Consider the following 7,989-nt stretch of genomic DNA (forward strand, 5'->3'; position numbering starts at 1 on the left):
TATTTTATATTACATAAAGTGTGCATGACTATCCAAAAAAGTTAATAAAGAGTTAAAGGGTTGTGCTCAACGAGTTCCCGGGGTGATCACACAATCAGTACCCCGATTTTAGGAGAGAACTCCATATCAAAGACTGAGAGTTCTTTTTGTAGGGAGGACTCGGAATTTTGGAGAAGGGAATTTACAAAGAGAAGAGATTTCTCTCACAATCTTTGGGTGATTGTGAATTAGCATCAAAACTAGGTAGAGCCTCATGTTTTAATTCACCCAGTGAATTATGTAATTTAATATTCTTGTCTTCATCGTGATTGTTGAATTGTTTTCCAAATTATGTTGTAATGAACCTTGCAATCTTTCATTTGAATTTAATAGTATTCATATCAATTTCTTTTGTATATGTGAGGACTGAAAATTGGTAAAACCCTCACTCTGTAGATTTAAAAGTTGTAAATTAAACCAAGAAGGGTTTTGAAAAGAAATGGAAATTTTAGATTGAAAATTCGATTAGTTTATCGTATTTCCCTATCAGAGTACTGTTAGAACTTTTATTAAAAATATATATATATATTTAAAAAAATTACATTTTTGGAAGGGGGGATTGTTTTAAAAACAATTTTTTAAAATAAAATATAAATTAAATTAATTAAAATTAAATTTTAAAAATATATGTATAAAAAGTTTTGGGTGGGCGGGGCCACCAACCCCCCACTCACCATCCTTTATTTTAAATAGCGACAGACAGTGCTATTGTGCATAGCAGTGTTGTTGTACGTACCAGCAATACAAAGTACTGCTATTTGCGACAACAAGATTGCTACAACAGCTGAGCTGCCTATGGCAACCAACCTTTAATGGTTGGTCGTGTGGGCCTTGAACACTCATTAAAAATGCATTTTTTAATTTATTTTAATTATAATTTATATTACATATTATTTGTTAATAATTTTATTAATAAAATTTATTAATTATTAATTAATTAATGTTATATATATAGTTTTATTTTTAATAATTATTAATTAATTTAATTAAATTTAGTTTAATTAATTTTAATTAATAATAAATATTATTTAATAAAGTTTTAAATTTATTTATTATAATATTTATTATTAATGATTTCAATTTTTAAATAAAATTTTAATTATTTTATTAAATAATCAATAATTGTTATTTTAATAATTTAATGAATAATTATCTTTAAATTATTTTAAAATATTTAATTATAATCAGATAAGGGTAATTTACTTTATGTTCGAATATGGGAAATGGGTTAAGCTATAAGGGTAAACTATAAATCTCATCTATTCGAAAACTTACATTGAAACGAGAACTTAAAATCTTACTATTAACTTAAACTATGTGTTTTCAAAATCAAACCAAACTATGAAACCTACATTGTTAACTGTATGTTATCTTATGTTTTGGGTTTGGGTTAACTAGTGTGTTGACCAATCTTAGGACGTCTACCAAAGGCTTGGGAGTTCTGTGTTTATGATGTCATTATGATGATTTTATCTTGATCTTTTAGACTCAAACATGGTAATATGTCTGGTATGCTCTATGATGAGTTTGGATTTAATGTTCGTTATTGTTGTTAGTGTTCTTGTTTGAAACTTAGATGAATGGTATGACATATTTGACTTAACCTTTGAGTCTTTAATCAATTACTTTTGGGATGTTTTCCAGTTGCTTGTAAAGGACTGAGGGGTTATTGTGAATTAACTTTTTATGCTTTCCAATCACTTGTATAGGGCTTATGTGAAAATTGTGATTCTTTGATTTGTATTTTTATGTGCCTAGAGTAGGTAATTTGCATGTTAAGTTGGGAAGTGGCTTGTAATGGAGGTCGGAGCCCAAAGTGGCTGCCAGGGTAACCCATTGTAAGTAGTTAATAAGTGATAACACTACACTAAATGAGAGTAAAATTGACCTAATAAGAGTCTTTGTTTTCCTCGCCCATGCCTCGAGTGCTAGTACAGACAAGGATGGAAGTAGAGAGGATGCTTGGTTGTGACCATGCATCGTTAGTATGCCTTGTTAGTGTGAAATGATACTAGTGCCTCATAGAGTCACTAGGGGGGCCAAGGATTAAAAGACTAGCTAGGTAACCCTAGAATTGGTTCATGTGATGACACTTGCCCACTAGCAGTATAGATTCCCTACATGTCTTTGTTTGCCTTTGGGTCTAGATGTTGATTTATCTTGGAACCTTTGAGTTAGATTACTTTTAGGGATTACCTTGACATAGATATTACTTTTGATTTTTGGGATTGATATCATGTTTGGGACTTGCTCAACTATCTCCTCAGTACAGTGGGAGTGGACCTTTTTGGGTTACCACGAGGTCAGGTGGTAATGCTTTTTACTTTTACCATTGAGATTCGTCCGTAGATGTCATGGGTGGAGTTCCTTGATTGCATTTCCTTTCATTCTATCTTTGTGTATTACGATGGATGATTATATTTTTATGATGGATGATTTCACTTATTGTACTATATTTAATTTCATGGATCCGAAAGGGATGACGTAATCTATTTCATAAATGTATATTCTTTCAGCCTTTCATACCCTATGACATGTACAGTGGATGATTGTGCATTCTAAATTTATGCCAAGTGTCATTCAGAACAAATGTATGTTATTTAAATGGACTGGACTTGTAGTTATTCGTTTATGTGGATGTGTTATTTATTGGGTTTAGTATTATTAAAAATTCAAATGTGACTCAACGTCTTGGGATCCTTAACAAATGTAATATATTATGTTTGATTATGTATGATTATATGTAATTGCTTCTGCTACTTTATGATTGTTGTACATGTTATTCTTTTAAAGAAAAGAAATTTTTTTTTGACAAACTTAGTAAAACTTTAGGTTAGTTCTTTTGGATCCCTTGGTGGGGCATTACAACTAAACTACTATTGGCAAGAACTAGACACATTGCATCCTTGTTAGATCAAGTTTATTCTTTTTAGGACTATTTATTTTAATGAAGAAATTTGAAATCTCAATTAATTTATTAAATAATATTTTTACATCTAAAAATTAGAATTAAAATCTTTTAAAAAGTGATGGAAAAATATTTGTAGAGTCAAATAATGTATTTTTAGTTTCTCATACGTAGCCAAAATACTTACGTATTCGCATAGACAATTATGTTAGTCAATCTATTGAATTTTTTGAACATATGTATATAGTCTATGTTTATATATATATATATATATATATATATATATATATATATATATATAATGTTAAAAAAAGTTAGTTATCTTTATGTTTATTAGTCGAGAGCAAAAATAGCAAGGGAAAAAATTATTACAAATAAATACATTAATTTTTCAAACTCCTCCATAAAGCAGTTACATTTATAATATTCAAAATTTGGAAGCTTCTCGTGTATGCCCAGTAAACTTAATTCTACAAAAAAATCTGTATACTCAATGTAGTTGTTGATATTCTACATAATTGTACTTAATTAGGATTATGGAAAATTCTGACACACATTCATACCTTGCTAGATTGGCAGTTTGCTCATATGGAACCACCAAGTGGCCCTATATTGAGTTCCTTAAGTGGCTAACATCCTGATATTATACGAATTCAATATCAGTAGTAGAGGTGATGACAACTTCCTCTTTTGAAACACTCAAAGAAACCTCAGCCATTCATAATGCACATTCTAGTTCTTAACTATCACCAACAACTTGAGATTTAAAATAGTGAGTAGCTAAAACAATAACCATCAGTTCTCAGATGCTAATATATTATGTAGTTTCTAGTGACCATGTATCTTTTGAGCATGAAAATACGCTTAGTGATCTCTAGGCCAATTTATTCTTATACAGAAAATTATCCCTTAAACAATAAATCAACAAATATTTCTTGGAAAGCATCTAACATTGTTTAGTGGGAAGCTTACATATGGCATTGCATTTACTTTGAGTGATTTGGGTTTTTAATTAATCTTTGTCAGTAAGCCATATTGTCAGCTAATTCCATAGAGATATTGCACATCAAAGATTTCAAATTGGGAATATATTCAGATGCTAGGCACGCGAAATAGAGATGTAGGGTCTAAAATTGTGTAGCCGTATTTTTTTAAATATGACATCTTTGCCTTGTTGATTCATGCTCTATTTTTTTAATGACAACTATTAGTATTCTGCATTTGATGATCTCTAGATATATTAGTTATTACTCTTTTGCAAGACTGTATAGAAAGCAATCTATATAAGACAAACTATGTTGATGTTAACTAATTTGTTAATCACATGCAACATTATACAGAATGTTCAAGATGAAAAAGATCCTAATGAAACCAAAATAAAATTGGTTTCATGTTGCTTATGCACTATGTCTTGTTTATTTTACTTGCTTCTACATGATTTATTAACCTTATCTATTTTGTCATGCCAACATTATGACATGATTTTGAGAGTGAAAGGCTCTTTTCAATTTGTATAGCTCTTGCTTCAGTTGCAACATCCACAAGAAAAATGGCATGAATTGTCTTCATGTCATCTATAGTCAGATTTAGAGAGACAAAGGATATTTTTTTTTTAAATTTTTTTTTAAAATTTTTTTCTTAGTAAACAGCCTAAGCCTTGATTGATTTTATTAATACAAAATAATTAAAAAGAATTCCCCCGTTCTGACAGGCACAGGTAGGAAAGAACAGGGAAAGAAAACCTCTTGTCTTGCCTGGGACCTTAGTCTTATATTATACATTAATAAAAGGGGCATACCCTAGTGTTAATTTAAAATGGATATGTCGATCAATACATAATTCATCCAAATAATCTCCAGATTGGATGGGGAGATCATTATCTGTCTAAATTCACCAACACCATCAAAAGTTAAAGGTTAATGAAAAAATTAAAACTAACTATAATGTGCTACCAAGGGAATTATTATCAATAGATACATTCTATGTTAAAATAGTTTAATAAGCTTAACATTTTGATTCAGTTGTTGTTTTAATTGTTTATTATTATTATTCTTTAATCTGTCTTAGCTTAATTATTTTGATATATACTTGAATGGATTTTACTGATGTTTAAGTTATAATGATGGGAGTATATTTGAAAACATGCAGCATTATTCGTTCAAAGAGTGGCTTTCTGCATATTAAAGGAATAATATTAAAAAATTTAAAGAGTTAGCAGGATCCTAGATGAATTGCAAACCAAAAACCCATAGATATTGTCAGAGACGTCACTTCATATCTCTCATAAGGATTTTAGATATGATTATTGGGGTGAAATCTGAATTACTTCGTGCCCTGGTTAAGGGGTTATATCAATCATAAATTTCTAAGTAGTTGACAACTCAACAACATATTACAAACAAGAAGCAGATTTAAAACTAAACACACTTTCCACTAGATATATATTATTAATATGTATAGTAAGCATCATTTTCCGTCTCATCAAAAAAGAAACTGACAAAAGGTAGTAAACCACAGATTTGCCCGATTTAGTCATATGGAAAAAGTATCAACAAAGGCACTCAAGCTTAAAACAGAGTGCTACTAGTCAAAATATGGCTCATGTTAATATGCCAAATTACCCATGTCACAATTTAGTCAAATTTTTTGAATATCATTATAATTTCTAATGCTTCATGCATAGAACTCGCCTTTGATCATGGGGGAAATTCATAAGAAGACCTTCCCTTGTTGGTTTTTTCATAATTTGGAAGACAGAACTCCACATTTTCCATTTCATTGAAATCCACTTTCGGATGGATATATGCATCATATGCCTTCAGATAATCAATTAGCCAATCCCTTCTCGGAACTTCAATGATGCCTCTCCATCTTAACAGAAATTTGATGCTCATCTCCATTCTCGGCCATTCCTTGTAGAACTGGATATTATCCCTAATGGTCATGCAGGGACGTTTCGGGCTCCTTGCCAGCTCCTGGCTATTGCCTTTGAGTTCCATGTATGCCTCTGGAAGAGGGATGCAAAGTCGAGCGTCAATGTTGGCAACAGCTAGTTCCAAACCCACCAACCAGCAAGGGTCGAAAATGTTATTGGTAATCCTGATAATGTCCCATTTCTCAATCCCCGCTCTTACCAAACATCCTACCCAGAGCCCAACTATGTCACTGTTAGTTCTCCATGAGTAGTCGTAACTAAAAATTCCTTCCCCTAAAGCCCTACTGACAGCTATTCGACTCATGTCATCTATGGGCCTCAGAATCCTATTCCATCGTTCTTGCGTAACAGGCCCATAGAATGCCATGGTACGATTTTCATAAGCATGAAACAGACTAATGTTGGAATCCATTTTTCAGTCTATACCCCTAACAGATTTGCTGCTGAAAACGAGAACTAAATATTGAAAAAACCCCAAACTACCTGATAAATAGGATGATTCGAAATATCTAGATGTCTAATAATGAAGAGGCATGTGCATGATTAAAAGGCTCCTTTCCAATACATCATAAGGTGATTACTAGGTAGAGTTGAGGGATTTCCCAACCATGATTGATTTGGTACGTGTGATATCCCACTATCATATCAAAGAGTTTTATAAGGGAATGATAAATCCAACTTGATTTTAGGGATCTATTAATTATTGAAAGTTAATGAACTAATACCATCGGTAACAAGATTGGCCAGTGTGTCGGCCTCTTTATTTCCTTATCTGTAAATATGAACAAATCTAATGTCTTTGAATACTAAGAGTGAATTCATAATTACTTCTAGTTTAGAGTTTAATACCCGATTTGGAGTAGCTCCTTTCTTGAGAGCATTAATAACAATTTGGGAATCCCCTTCTAGTATTTTTTTTTAATTTTTAATTTAATGCATAGATTAATACCTTCTTCTACAGCTTCCAATTCTGCTATATTATTAGTGGTCATATCTAGTGGTTTTGAACTTTTAGCAATCCACTTACCTTCTTCATCTTTAATGATACATCCTATTCCTGCTTTCCCAGGATTTCCTCTTGATGCCCCGTCAAAATTTAACTTCTTCCATCCAGGAGGAGGAGTCTCCCATTTACATGTTAGTCTAGCTAGATCATTTTCTTTTTAAAAGTTAAGGGCGGATTAATTAATAGTGGCCATAGTTTTTTCATTTCTGCATCCCAGTCAGAGAAGGATCCTTCTTCTTTGAGTCTCTTTCTGAGGTCACTATTCATCACTTCTAAGATTGCTACTTCTATTTTGGCTAATAAGGCTTTTACTGGTAGACATTGGTCTAACAAGATTCAACGGTTGCGTTCTTTCCAGATTTCCCACATAAATATTGTCGGTGATATATTCCAAAGTTTTCCATATACTTTCTTAGGGTTTTCTTTCGGCCATCCCATTAAGTGATCTTCCCATTGACCTGCTAATGGGGATGCCCAGTTGAGTTTCCTTATTAGCCATCTCCAACATTCTTGAGATAATTTACATGAGTATAATAGATGTTCTACATTTTCTTCTTCCTCTCTGCATAGGGAGCATCTAGATGGTCCTTCAAATCCCATTTTTCGGATCCTATCTTCTATTAATATTTTCTTTTGCATAGTTGTCTAGAGAAACATTCCTGCTTTCAAAAGATTTTTTGAATCCCAACATAGATTCAGAGGAAGGGTGTTGATATCCCATTGTTGAGAATTTGTTATCATTTTGTATCCTTCTCTGACTTTGTAGGTTCCATTCTTTGCTACAGCCTAGATAAGTTTATCCTCTGTTTCTTTATATGCAATAGTCCAAGATTTTAATAACAATTCTAGTTTGCTTCTTTCTTTTGTGTCAATGTTATACTCAGCGATAGATTTCCATCTCCATTTCTTTCCCTGCTCTGATCATATTCCTCTAAATAATCTTTAACCTTGGTGCCCCATGTGGATTTTAGTAGATTTATAGTTTCAGGAGAGAAATTGGAACTTGTCAATGACGGGTTACCATTCCAAGAATATTCCCAAAACAGTGCTTCCTCTCCATTTCCTAAGTCCAATGTTAGGTATTTAGAAATCAAATTGCAG

Source organism: Cupressus sempervirens, chromosome 8 (genome assembly GCF_028749045.1).
Source record: "Cupressus sempervirens isolate cs-2001-9-10 chromosome 8, ASM2874904v1, whole genome shotgun sequence".
NCBI lineage: Eukaryota > Viridiplantae > Streptophyta > Pinopsida > Cupressales > Cupressaceae > Cupressus > Cupressus sempervirens.